This window comes from Colletes gigas, unplaced genomic scaffold (genome assembly GCF_013123115.1).
Source record: "Colletes gigas isolate AHSC1104 unplaced genomic scaffold, ASM1312311v1 Colletes_gigas_Sc00012, whole genome shotgun sequence".
Classification (NCBI taxonomy): Eukaryota; Metazoa; Arthropoda; class Insecta; order Hymenoptera; family Colletidae; genus Colletes; species Colletes gigas.
Window position 1 is genome coordinate 3,702,210 of NW_025106641.1, and position 14,914 is coordinate 3,717,123.

The window sequence follows — 14,914 nt, forward strand, 5'->3', positions numbered from 1 at the left end:
AAGCGATTCGAATCGTGGAATCGCTACGAATAATCTCCAAGTACTTGGGAACCATCGCCCGGGGTACAACTTCGGTCCATTTCCATTTAAAAATAATAGAGGAAAAGTCTTATTTCGGTAGAAAATATAGAGCTCGTTTGGTTCTCGTGAAACTAGAATTAGGGGACCAGTTTCAAACTCAATTTAACTACCAAATAACTGGGAGTGACTGTTTCTCTTGGTCCCTCCTATACATTCCCACTCGTGACATAAAGTTGGGAGCAAGAAATGGAAAGAAATTCTAGAATAACAGTCGTATAGTTGTCTTTTGACTCTGTTTTGGATTTTACAATTATTATCCTTAATTTAAGTATCAAATAACTGAGAGTGACTGTTTCTCTTGGTCCCTGCTATACATTCCCACTCGTGACATAAAGTTGGGAGCAAGAAATGGAAAGAAATTCTAGAATAACAGTCGTATAGTTGTCTTTTGACTCTGTTTTGGATTTTACAATTATTATCCTTAATTTAAGTATCAAATAACTGAGAGTGACTGTTTCTCTTGGTCCCTGCTATACATTTCCACTCGTGACATAAAGTTGGGAGCAAATATACATGAAAATTTTAGCACAACAGTCTCCTGTTGACTTTGTTTTGGATTTTACAATTATTATCCCCGATCTAAGTACCAAATTTTTTAGTCCCAGCTATACATTTACGAAGAGGTGGCTCGTCGTTGATTCTCGAACGTTGTTCCAACTAAAAATATTACATTAACCGTGTCCACATCGTAATTGGACCCGCGGCGTTTGCTTTAATTCGAGAAATCCGGCAAAGTATTTTCGCGGTCGGAGTTTACGTTGGTTGGATAAACATGGCCGTTCGGTTTCCACGTCAAAGCGTTCCCTCGTTCCGTTCCACAGAGACGATTCCAAATTAAACGTCTCCCGGCGCGTGGGGGGCACACGAGGGGGGCGTTCGGAGAAAAATTGAAACGAACTCTGCGAGCGATTTTAATGTCGTTCCTGGCCGTTTGGAACGCTTTGACGCTGCGTGACGCGCGAATGGAATAAACGCGATACGGGAAATTCTGACACGACGGCCAACGGTACGAAAACATTTCCGTTAAATGTTCGCCGCTCCTTTTTTCCCCCTCCCCCCCCCCCCCTCTCCGTTGCGAAAACATTTATTTCACGGCGATTTAAAAAAAACAACGACGAAAGTTTACATCCCGAACGAATAAATATACGATACTGGGACTCCGTAGAACAAATGTTACACGAAATAGTAACCGTATTTGCGCTTGGAAGTCGATCGTAGATGTTTGGACTGTAATTGGATATCGATGATCGGTGGACGATCGTAAACTATTCAAGCTATAGTTTTCCACGAAAGTCCGAAATTGGAGGCCCGAAAATGCTCAAATTTCCCGGGAAATTCCAGTACTTGCGGCAAAAGGAGGAATCGTCAATCAATACGCGAGCAAACCGAACGCTAATTCGCACGGCGCGTACTCGACAAATTCGCGTGAGTGAAAAAAATTCAGCGAATAAATGCAAACGTATCGACGCGGACGTGTTTGTTGAAACAAACGCGGCATCGATATTCGAGCTAGAGCGACGAGTGCCTTGTAATTTCGAAAAAAACACCGTGCCCGCGAAATCTCCGCGACATGCAAATTACAGTGGATGGGAGTAGTCGCGTGATTTATTCATTTTCTCGTTTCGCGTGTCGTATATTTCCCCTCTCGATTCTCTCGCCCAAGAAATTCCCGTTCGCCGGTCGCGATTTGCATTTGTAAATCGCGGCAGTCGCGTCGAATCGATCGCTCGACGGTCGAGGCATCTTTTCTCGAATCGATCTTTCGATTTCTCGCGAATGGTAATCGATAGTCGATTTAACGTGTAATTGAAGTTTGAATCGAAGGATTTCTGCGTTTCGTTTGGTCTTTTCTCCCTGTTTTTACGGGAGAAGAAGGGAGTAGCGGCTAATAGAAAGTAGAGGGTCCATAAAAGCGTCGTTGAACGTTGACTTTTCCGAGTTCCTCAATTACGGCCGAGGACTTATGCCACGGTGCTCTCGGGCAATAAAATGCCACGATGGTCTGTTACCGTTTCGCGGAGACCGTAAAACCATGGGAAACCGAGGCAACGACGACGGAGATAGATTCACCCTTGACCCACTACCACCCCATGTAAATCGAGGGCGAAACAACCCGGGCGGAAGTCGGCTGCGACGCGAAATTTCGAGGGGGGGGGGCCAAATTCTAAACTTCCCGGCCAAATACAACGCACGGAAATTATTTGATATTAATATCTCCGCGAGTGTACTTTGGCGAAACGAAATTAGTAAGTGGAAATCGGTGTACCCGCGAATTCTGAATTCAACAAGGCGAAGTTACGTCTGTTAACAAAACACGATACAATTTCAAACGACCGTTAAGCGTGATCTGATCGAGGCCACGAATAATTCTTACGCACTTTCGCGGCCGGACGAAATTGAGGTTAAGTTTTAACTACTTCTATGAACTTTTCTAGTTGAACGTAGCCGGGGTTAACTTTTGTACTTGAACGGTATTGAGGCTAGGTTTCAATAATTCTTGTACGCCTTTGTTCTTGAACGAAATTGAGGTTAGGTTCTTAACAACTTCCGTGAACTTTTGTACTTGAACAAAATTGAAATTTTTATGTCTCCGTTTCGTTACGCTCTAGCGCGATAAAAACGAATTTTTTAGATTTATCACGATAAATTGCGCTTTGTTCCTGCTAAAAGGATTATCAATCCTGCGCTCTGGCAATCGATGAACAATATGGTATTTGTATGGGAACTAAAAAAGGGCCGGAAATCATCAGTAGATTAAACGCAGGAATTTGTATATTATTATGGCCGATGAAATTACTCTCCCGTCGGTGGATTAAATATCGATTTTTATTTGCTTGAATATTCAATGCAGCTTCACCCGCCCTTGGCCATTTATTGTCTCGACCAAATTACGATGAAATAAAACCGCCGCCGACGCGAATTTCGATCCATCGCTGGCGGCCATTTTGGTGCACGAACGTTTCGACCAAAGGGAACGCGTCTCCTCGAATTATATCGCCCGATTCGTGGGAACGGTTTTGCTCCAGCCAGGCTCTGGTTTATGGGAAATTGCAATTATATCGGTGACAAACACGCGCCGGGGTTAAATCGAACGCGTCGTGTTCCTTTAAATCACACCGTGTAATCGCTCGGACGTTGCAGAGCAAGGCCCTGCGTAATATGATAATGAAATCGTTTAATTAAATTACGGCAGCTTGTAACGCGAACAGTTACTGTATCGTTAACCAGACCGGATCTGCGACTCGCTGGAATTTAATTAAAAGGTTAACCGCCCGAGTCTAATCTCTCTCTTAATCGCCTCTGAGTTTCGATCGACGAACGACCGGCGGGTTCCATTTTTTCCCCATAAAAATTCACAGAGAACATGGAATCTCGAGCGCAGCTGATACTTCAGACAACGTTCGAAAGTTTCCAAAGACAGCTTAGTCGGGGAAGCTTGTAATCCCTCGGTACAAGACGGAACAGCCACTTCGCGACACGGAAAGATTTATTAACCCAACAGTTATCGTCGTTTCGAGCCACCTTAAGGACAATGTTACCATTTTTAAATGTGCAATATACGTTAAAAATCAATCTCAAGCGATCAGAGTAGATTTTACATCGGTGAACGACACGAACGAGCAAGCGTGTCGCGAATTTAATGAACCGTGCTCGCTCATTTACATGGTTAATTATTATTATAAGGTAATATATACGGTCCCAATGCGTATAATAGGGATATCATAATTATCGATTACGTGGGGCAAACGTAGCCGTGAAACATCCGGGCGAGTGTGACCGTTAATTAGCCGCCATTGATACACCTATCAGCGTAATTTTGTTTTCGTTATTTTAGACACCGGTTCGCGTTCTATTATTATTATAATGTCTTTATTACGTAATTACGGAACGACGTGGATGACGTAAGGCCGGGGTTATTACGTTAACGCGAGAAGGCGACGCACGGTCAAAGGCTGCTTTTAAACCTAACCTCAAAGCTAGGGCGTTTAAATGCAGAGTAGGTCAGAAGGGCATGTGTATATATATTTCTGGACGGAAGGGAAATTTTTAAAGAAGACGCGTAAAAAGTTGTCCGGAATTTGGTTGACGGGCGATAAGGGGCGTATAAAGATCGCGTACGAGCGGAGACGAGCATTAGGAGAATGATACGGAGATGTTGGCGCTGGATCGGGTTCAAGAGATAAGACGGGGAACGCGTCTGCAGAGTCTTTTAGGTTCGGTATCAAAGATGAAAAATCCACCCAGGGAGCTTCATGTTTAAACTCCGCGTGCAGTCGAGACGCACGATCGCGTTCACGGAGACAGGAATGTTTAATACACCCTGTACTTACAGGGGGAACCAACGTAAAAACGCTGGAGTACTCGACGCGGTTGAATAAAAAAGAAATGAGAATTTATTGACTATAAATTTGGAGCGGCGTCGTTGCAAAACGATCGAAATCTTCGCGAACAGATTGTTTGCTTTAATTTCGTTGGCCCGTCGCTGTTCGATGGCCGCCGTTTCATTGCAACTTCGAGTTACGCGCTCCGTGGGGGGATATTTCGTTGATTAACCGGCTGTTGTTTCCTTTGAGAGCTTTTCCTCCCTTCGTTCTTTATTCTCCGCCCTCTAATTGGCCCTTCGTTCCTCGCGGTCGAGGGAACCCGTTCCGGAAGTACAGTTGCCCCGGAAAGTGAGCCAACGATCAAGAAAATTGCACGATACGACAAATGATTATATTAACAACAAAGTACGATGATAACCTAAGATTCTATCGAAATAAATCCTAGCTACGCTGAAAAATTGTAAATAAATCGAAAGAAACTAGTCTCTTCCGTTTTTCCAATATGGCGTCCGTTGTCTTCGCCAGATCGAAGCATTTGAAAGGTAATTTGAACTTAAATAATAAACTATTGTGCTCTAAAATTAATAATAACCTTCCTTCGTTGAAATTCTATCGAAATAAATCCTAGTTACGCGGAAAAATTGTAAATAAATCGAAAGAAAATAGTGTCTTCCGTTTTTCCAATATGGCGTCCGTTGTCTTTGCCAGATAGAAGCATTTGAAAGGTAATTTGAACTCAAATAACAAACTGTGGTGCTCTAAAATTAATAATAACCTTCCTTTGTTGAAACTCTATGGAAATAAATCCTAGCTACGCGGAAAAATTGTAAATAAATCGAAAGAAACTAGTGTCTTCCGTTTTTCCAATATGGCGCCCGTTGTCTTTGCCAGATAGAAGCATTTGAAAGGTAATTTGAACTCAAATAACAAACTGTGGTGCTCTAAAATTAATAATAACCTTCCTTTGTTGAAACTCTATCGAAATAAATCCTAGTTACTCGAAAGAATTGTAAATAATCGAAAGAAACTAGTGTCTTCAGTTTTTCCAATATGGCGTCCGTTGTCTTTGCCAGATAGAAGCATTTGAAAGGTAATTTGAACTCAAATAAATAAACTGTGGTGCTCTAAAATTAATAATAACCTTCCTTCCTTGAAATTCTATCGAAATAAATCCTAGTTACGCGGAAGAATTGTAAATAATCGAAAGAGAATAGTATCTTCCGTTTTCTCCAATATGGCGTCCGTCGAAATATCTTCCAAGGAACGTTAACTCACTTTCCAAGGAGAGTGTAGCTAAAAACCAGCTCCTCAAAGGCTACTTTCCCATCGAAGGCGTTCCGATTCGCTTCCCGCGACTCTTGCTTCGATTGCTCCTCCAGTGAATTGATTCGTTCGCGCTTCTTTGGCCGCGATCATCCGCGCGAACTTCGTCGTCCACTGATTCGGAAGCCAAGTATCGCGAGGGAATAACCGTGAACTCTCAGACGCGGATTCTAACGAACCCCGCGACAATTTTCGCCCCTCCAATCCGTGAACAATAACCTATTTTCTGATCAAACGAATCTCGTTCGCGTTTTCGAACACGTCGATTAAAATGTGTTTCAAAGTAAACATTATAATATAGACGAAAGATCAATGTTGCACTCGTAAGAAGGCGGGAATGCAATATATCTTTTCAACGATTATTGGAAGAAATAAATTTGGAAAGGATCGTATTACTCACTCGATGTTCCCTTCCTAGCCAGCTATTTATGATTCCTTCGGCAGTTTCCGGGGGGGGACGTTCTTGGCTCGTTTCCGCGGACGTGATCTTCGTTAAAGAAAAGAGGAAAGATCCAGGGGTCTGGTTCTGGGAAATTTGAACAATGACGTCAGCATCACGAGATCAAGAGAGCAAATCCCAGACGTACGACGTCAAAGGACTTTGTTAGGGGAGAAAGACGGAAGCGTGGGTGTCGTATCAGGGACACGGGACTGAAAAATGAAACCACGGGTCTCCAATGTTGCTCCAAATTCCCAAAAAGGGGGAACAAATATTTTTTCGAAGAGAAATAACTCTCCCAAAGTATCTGTTTACGATAATAAAAACTCTGTTCGTTCTTTTGAATAATTTCTAGAATAAATTATAGTCGGGAAATATATTTAAATCTCTTCGAATCAGACCCGTCGCAGCGAAATTACATATAGAGAGATTTATCGAAAAAAAGCATACAGCAGGGGATAAAACGAATTGCAAGTTTTTAATACAAACGTGACGGATATCTTCTTTCGCGGGAGCTTTATAAACGTTAAGCGAGACTCGATGGCTTTGGAGATCTCTCCAATATATTGAGGGCTTCTGCAACGGTCGCCTATCGGTCAAACCGAGTCCAACCGACCCAACGAATCCGTCAAACAGTGCTCATCCCCTCGTTGCTTCCTCCGCTCGAATCAACGGTTCGATTCATTTGGCACCGATTGTCGGATTCCCCGGTGCTCGATAAAGTCGACTCGCAGGTGAATTTCCCTGCGAATCGACCACCGTGTCACAAAGTAATCAAATACGCCTGAAACTGAAGGTAAATTAAAGATCAAATATAACTCAGGTTCTTTCTATTTCTTTTTTATAAGAATTTTTGTTCCTAGCATCGCGATTGGAGAATACGATGTGTTTAAATTGGAGCTAGTAGACGGTCACTGTCACGTGTACGTGATCCACTGTATTTATAATTTCTTATAATAATATTCCTAGCATCTTCGTGTATCTAACTTTGATCCACAATATCAGTGGTGACGGACAACGGTCCTCGCGTGATACGCGCAGCCATTAAAGCGTTAAAAAGAAGAGGAAATGGAATTTCGGTGGGATTCTGTTTGGGGAACGGCCGGTGGATTTTCAGCGTTTGATTAAGTCGAGGCTCGACGGTCCCCCGGCAGGTGAATTTTTCCCGCAAAACGCACACCTGCGCAGTGCGTGTGTACCTGCGTCCGGCCGTAGGTCGGTGTGTATACGTCGGTCAGGTGAGTATTGATCGTCGCGAACGTGCAGGGACGAGCAGGCAGGAACGGACGAATACAAGCATTCGCGCGGCAATGTCCCGGGCGGAAATGGCGCGGCGAAGAGGAAAAAGGACCGCGTCGAAAGGGGTTCACCGACGCAAATCCAGGGACTCCTCGACTGAGGAGCAACAGGCGCGCGTTAGACTCGAGAATCCTCCATCAACGCACCATTCTTGCCTGGGGAGTCCTTCTTGTTCCACGAATATCGGCTACAAACTGCAACGAACAAGAGCAAACCTGGAATTGAAAATATTTGGCAATTTAATATTTTTGGTCTTGCAAGAACTGTACTCTGCCTCTCCAACCCTCAAACGTACACTATCGACCACAAGCGGCAACAAATCGGAGCAAACTTGCAATTTAATATTTTTTATTTCGCTAGAACAATGTGAACTTCCTTCAGAGCAAACTTCTAGCTTGTACAAGAGCAACGTATGTTATTAATAAGAGATTTCATGGAACACATTTGGACTAACTGTGCCTGCCTTACGTCCAGCTCGATAGTTGTTATTGTTTAATATATATTCAAGCCTCGTTAGAGCTAACCAACCCTTAGGATATTAATTTACCGGAACAGCGGTACGTTGCGAGCGAGAACATTATTTCAAGACCCAGATCGTTCGAGGTTCAAAAGCAGCCCCCGGCTCTGTCCCGTTGTTACTCTATCAAGAAATTAGTTTATTAATTCCTTCCAAGCTAGGCACAGAGCACTCGATTCCAAGTTCCAAAATGTCGTTAATTGTTCGAGCTTCGTGGTAATATTTCCAAAGAGTTTAAAAATATGTAAACAAAAGTTGATTTCTTTCCAAGCTGCTCGGAAAGTTTGCCGCGCAATAAGTATATTCAAAGCTAATTATTCGAATTTTGCCATAATCCTTCCGGCATAATGTTTTCAAGACTCGAAACTTGGGGGGGGAGCGTAAACAAAAGTCGATTAGTTTTGCCGGCAAGCTAGGCGAACGCCTCGAACTTTGTCAAACAATGGCGGAGCGTGGAAAGTTTCGGTTTCAAGTTTTATAACAACGCTAATTATTTAAATTTCACCGTGATCCTTGCCAGAGTGGTGTCTTTAAGACTTGAAGGATCGTTTCGAGCTGAACGAACGCCTGGAAGTCGTGGTATTATAGCGATACCAATAACAAAGTATCGTTTTACCCCCGAAGGAACCAGCAACGTTACTGAAACCTGCGAAGGGATGAAGTCCCCATTTGGAAGCCTCAAATAGATATTATTAGGCGACTACTTGGAAGTTTGATGGTTCAAAGTCCAAGAACGTAGTCTATTTATCAAATTTCAATCCTCTGTCTACATTTAATTCAATCGCAAAACCCAGAGAAACGTTTCGAGCTGGCCATGGAGTTTTCGAGTCGGCCAATGGATGCGTTTGACCCTGAGGACGTTAAGTATCGATTCGTAGGTAACGCCGTCGGGAGACACTGAATAAAAGGATCAAGGCTGTCCTACTAACGTGCCGCAGGAACGATTCGGGTCAGCGACGCTGCTAAGTATAGTCGCGCCGATCGCGCTCGCAACAATCTTCCTTTTCTCCGGCAAAACGATCGGACACCATTTTATTTTCCCACTCTATTGTTCGCTACTATCGTTTTCTCAACTATGACCAACGGAAGCCCGTATTCTTTCGCGGGGGGAAAAAATGGCCGACGTTGAAGGCTTCCCTGCTATACGGAACAAAATAAATAGTTTTCCATCGTTACACGCAGGCTGAACGTTTCGTCCGGGTGTTATTAAAAGCAGCTTTCGGGTAAGAAGCACCGGGAGAGATAAAAACCAATCGGTTGATAGCCCCCGGAAGTCTACGACCGATATTGTTGCTCGAGGAAAAAGAGCATTAATTAACTAATGGGAAGAAAAAGCGTGCGGTTCGCGTGAACGGAAAGGCTCGCGATTAAAAACAGGGACCACGGTCGCTCGTACGCGTACGGAAATTAAGAAAAATCGAAAGTAATCAGTTAATTGCGCGGGTGGCTGCCGATGGCCCATTACGGAAACGTTCAAAGACAATTAATTAATAACGATAATGGGTCTCGCGTGCCCCGAACGAAATTCCAATTATTTTACTCGTTGTTCGAACTCCGGTGTCGCGTCTTTCGAATCTCGCGCGAAATCGAGTCTCGTGGGTACCCCATACGGGGGCCGCCATATTGGTTTCGGTTCGCAACAGGAAGATTTCAGGTTTCGTACCGCCTCGTATCGAAATAAATGTTTATTTACACGATACACGTGTATTTGTGTTTCTAGACAGAATTCTGATGGACAGACGCCAGTTTCGTCGATCGAAAATGGGAAATTGACGCGAGTTTGAAGGAAAACGGGCACAGTTCGAGGTCTCTGTTGCGAAAACGGAGTCGCGCCGGTTACGAGGCGAGGCAGGGAGGATGAATAATGAAGAGTCCCGTTCGACTTGCGAAGCGAGGGAAGCGGAACGATCGATTGCCGTGATTGACACCGGTGCATGACAGGAATGCAAAATGCAAGCATTTCGCGACAGACATTATCTTGGCGGCACACGGGGTCACGAGACGACACGGCCCGCGGAACGATCGCCTGTTGCTGGGGAGTTTACACCGCCAACTACCCCGGTGCAACAGTTGAGAACACCAACCAGCCTCGTTGCACTCTTAATTACTTATTAACGAGCTGGCCCGGCCAGCCGATCGGCCATTACAGAGATATTTCCAGCAGCCTCGCCGTTAGTTAAACACGCGCGTCTGGGTTCGTTCTTAACTCGAAATTCACTTTTGCGAGCCAAGCGTTTAATTTTAAACGCAAACTGAACTGAGACCAATATGGCGGCCCTTTATGGTGTACCCACTCGACTTTGAACAAATATACTTTTGCACGAATTTATGTTATGTCTTAACGACTGAACCTGGACTTTGTCGGAATCGATAGTAAAACGGACGATTTCGACACTTTTTTTTAAGTAATAAATGGTTAGATAGAGTTTAGGGTTGCAAAGGGTTAACGAATGTTACGAAATCGTTGGAGCAAAGGTCACCGAATGACGGGGGAAAAATTACTCAGCCCGAAGGAGACGCGTTTCGGTGGCAGTAACGTGGAAAGTTGCGCTATCCCGGTCGTCCCGTTAATCCCACATCAAAGACGCCCCGAGGGATCCTAAATTCTCGTCGAACGAACCCCCTCCGAATCCACGCGGACGGATCAACTTCTCCGCAGAGTCGACTATCGCGAAAGCTAGCCCCGGAAGTTAATCTTGTCCCGGTGCCCGTGCTAAGCCCCCGATTACATTTCAAGATGCAATTCCACAGACTTTTCGCGGTCCATTTTCCGCCGCGGAGTCGCCTCGCGATACTAATTGTCCTATTGGTTCGAAAAAAATGTATTCTTGGCTCCCGAACCCCTTCTGAATTTGATTTAATATCAGTGTCGTCTGCATAGTCATCGAGTGTCTCTAACAGGGGCCCCAAAATACAATTATCGCTCCGAATAAAATGGTTCCTCGTCGACCATGACACGCGATCGATCAAACCGAGAGCCATCGAAACGTTCGAACGAATCGAATGCCAACTTCCGAGGATAAATAATATGTACCAGCAACAATACATCGACAAATCCGACGGAGAAGATTTCTCGACAGCTGGGTATGTGTATATATTTACCGGAAATAACTTTTCCCCCGGGATGGCCTGCTCGTTCCTCGACAAATGCCATCCAGAGTACGAGGAGCTCGAAGATGGAGCGAATAGCCTGTTGATATTCGCCGGTAGAAAAGGTCGATTGCTCTTCGTCGATTGTTTCGAGCCGGGGATCCGGCGTCTGAAGGTTCCCCAGGAAGCCGCGGAAATCGAAGGGCGGAGACGGAGGCTTCCTCGAGGCGAACTTTTTCTTACGAGGAAATGGCTGGAACGACGAGAACTTCGCTTCTTCTGGGATTTATTTCGCCGCGGTTACGATTCCTGGCTGGCCGAGAATTTCGACGATAGTGCCTTTTACGACCCCCCTAAATGACGAACTCCGCGAGAAATAAACCGAGGGAGGAGATCGAAACGAGAAACCGGGTCGTTGGACGTCGTTGAGCACCGAAGAGGCGGCTCCCAGATGGAAAGAATGCCGGATATTTTACGGGAAAAGTTCTCTATGGGGATGGAGGGCAATTTTACTTAACCTTCTTGGAGAATACTCTCGTTCAAAGATTAAATGAAAAGTGTCAATTGATAGATTATTAAATACGCTTGTTGTTCACTTTCGGAGCTAACTTGGGTGTTTAAGTAATTAAATACTAAGAACTTGTTTGTAGAAATTTTTCACCTCGTTGAAACATCCTCGAATAAATACCGACGGGTTTAAAGTATGCAGTGGTTACAGGTAGAAGGGAAGGGTTGAGAGTGGGAGAATTTTTTTTAAGAACCCTGTACTAGACCCGCGACCATGGCCATTATGCGGTCGCTGAAGCTCGAGAAGCGTGTACATAAACTGCGGAGGTCGGTTCTTCGAGGGTCGCGAGACCTTGACACGTTGCGCCGACCTATTCGCATTCCGCGTTCTCTGTGGACGTGTACGAACGTTCTGAATTATACATGAGCAGACGTGGCCCGAGACTGCGTACACACTTCGCGACAGGGAATTAAATGGTTGCAACGGAACCTGCCACTACGCCCTTAACGGCGGTCTATTAATTTCTTCGCGACGCACGACGTCGTACGCCACTTTGGTACACCAACAGTCTCTCCCCTCAATAGACCAACCCTCGAACACACTACAAACAGCTACAAATCTGTGCAAACCGGGGATCAAATATACAGGGTGTTCGATCACCCCTCAGAAAAATTTCAATGGGAGATTCTAGAGGCCAAAATTGATTCTAGAGGCCAAAATAAGACGAAGTTGAGGGATACTAATTTGTTGATCGAGGCTCCGTCAAAAAGTTATAGAAATATTTCCGGCCACAGAGTATATTTTCTGTAAAGAATTTTTTTCTCGAAAGTACGTAGAATTTCGAGGGTATGTCTATTCACCAAAAATGATTGAAATTGACCGCTGTAATTGAAAATAATTTTTTTATAACGATTTGAAATTTTTTAATTTTGGCGAAATTTTCACCACCTACTTGAATTTTTTTCTCGGAAATGGGTAGAAATTCGGGGGTATGTCTATTCACAAAAAATGATTGAAATAGACCCCTGTAATCGAAAATAATTTTGTTAGAACGATCTGAAATTTTTTAATTTCGGCGAAATTTTCACTACCTACTTGAATTTTTTTCTCGGAAGTGGGTACAAATTCGGGGGTATGTCTATTCACCAAAAGTGATTAAAATTGACCCCTGTAATCGAAAATAATTTTTTTAGAACGATTTGAAATTTTTTAGTTTCGACGAAAAATTTAGGCACCTACCCCCTGTCGATTTTCTTAGAAATCCGTTTTTCATTTTTAGTAAATTTGGATAACGCTGTACGGAAATGTTGTCTAATGCTTTTTCGTAGGTATCAATGAGCTCTACATCCATACTAAATTTCAATGAGATACGTTCACTATTGTAGGAGTTATGGCCGTTTGAAAATTGGACCTCTTTTATGGGGGTTTTCTCATTTTACGGGTGTTAAGGAACAAGTTTTCGAATATTTTTACAATTCTTACATATTCTTCAGCAAAATACGCGGCGTTTGCCGTTTGAAACATTAAAATCGTCCAATCCGTTCAGAAGTTATGACGTTTTAAAGATACACATGAAATTTCAGGAGAACGTATCAAGGTCTGGTCAGACATTTCTGATAAGGAATTTTTTTCTCGAAAGTGCGTAGGATTTCGGGGGTATCTCTATCCACAAAAAATGATTGTAATTGCCTCCTGCAACTAAAAATATTTTTTCCAAAACGATTTGAAATTTTTTAATTTTGTCGAAAAACTTTACACCTTCTCGAATTTTTTTCTCGAAAGTGGATAGAATTTCGAGGGTATGTCTAATGATAAAAACTGATTGGAATTGACCCCCGCAACCAAAAATAATTTTTCCAGAACGATTTGAAATTTTTTGATTTAATTTTTTTAACGAGGCCTCAATCAAGAAATAATAATCGTTGAAAATTCAACAGAAAGCGAATAAGTTTGACTTAAGAATAATTTTTACTTCCGTTAATGTTATACTGTAACATAAAACAGCTATAAAAATAATCTATAGAAAGAAACATATCCAAACAAAGAAAGCAACGCAAGAGGAGAACATAAAATACTGTTTTCTAGTAAATGAACCGTGTCCCCTCGAAAGTTCGTTCGCAAAAATGAACGTCGCATTGTAATTTATTTCAGTTCCGCGCGAAAAGTAGCGGCAAAGTGTAATTTGTCGTAAACTGGCCGTGCACCGTTCCCGTATCCGGCGAATATAAATATTGCACGCAAATCGTACATGAAAGGTAGAAGTTTATCGCGGTCTGTCGTAGATTAAATTTACATGGCACGCTCGCGAGCACGTACACGTAACATCGCGCGTAAATAGTACGATAACGGATGTGTGTATGCACGGTGTCGCTGGTTAATAGTGTCATTTACTAATAAATTATTGCCGTCGCGCAGTTGCGACCACGCGACGGTAACAAATCCGCGTGTATAGTTAATCTTGCGACGGGGAACACCTGACATCGCGGGAAGACCACGTCGCGTCCTGATTGGACGAATAAAGCGTAAATCTCGCGACGAGGAATATCGTTTCTTCTTCGATTATAGGGACGGCTCGATTCACTGACGGAATGATTAATGAGACCTTGTCGATACGATTCGCAACAAAGATCGTCGATCGAGTCGCTCGGGTAAAAAAGAAAGCAACCTTTTCATTAACGCGATCAATGTCGTCGATTCGAGGATATTAATATCAAAATAGGTTCTTACGATTACCTGGGTTCCACCTGGGTTTGGTTAATCGAATCCTCGAAGCTTTTCCATCTATTTTCGGTGCTCGTTGTTCCCACGGGAGAGCTACACACAGCCATTTAATAGGCTATTCTATTCCACTTGTCTGACCAGGGACAGGAACAATCTCCAACCTCTGTGCGTTCTCGCGAGAATTTTTCAAATGCAAACCTAGGAAACAAAAGAGGGTGTATCAATTTTTTTAAATATTTCTCAAACCACAGAATTACTTTAAAAATCAGAGTTCAGAGATCGTCACAGGATTTTCCTAAATAATTCTGTGGTTTGAGGAATATTTTAAAAATTGTCTGCACCCCATTTTAAAGGCTCGCTATTTAATGGATCGATCGTGATCGCGATTTGAATTATTTTCCAAGATCGAGGCGTCGACTGGGATCGTGTTGCACGGTTTTGGAGAGGTTTGACGACGGTTTGGTGGGCGTGGAGAATTAAAAGAGCTCGGGTGTGTGGAGGTCCGCGAGGAATTGAATTTGTCCAGTGGGTGTGATTCGAGAGAACTGTGGCCGTGCATTCATCGTCGCTGGTTCGCCGTGGAAAACGGCCCCTGGACCTTTGCCTACTGG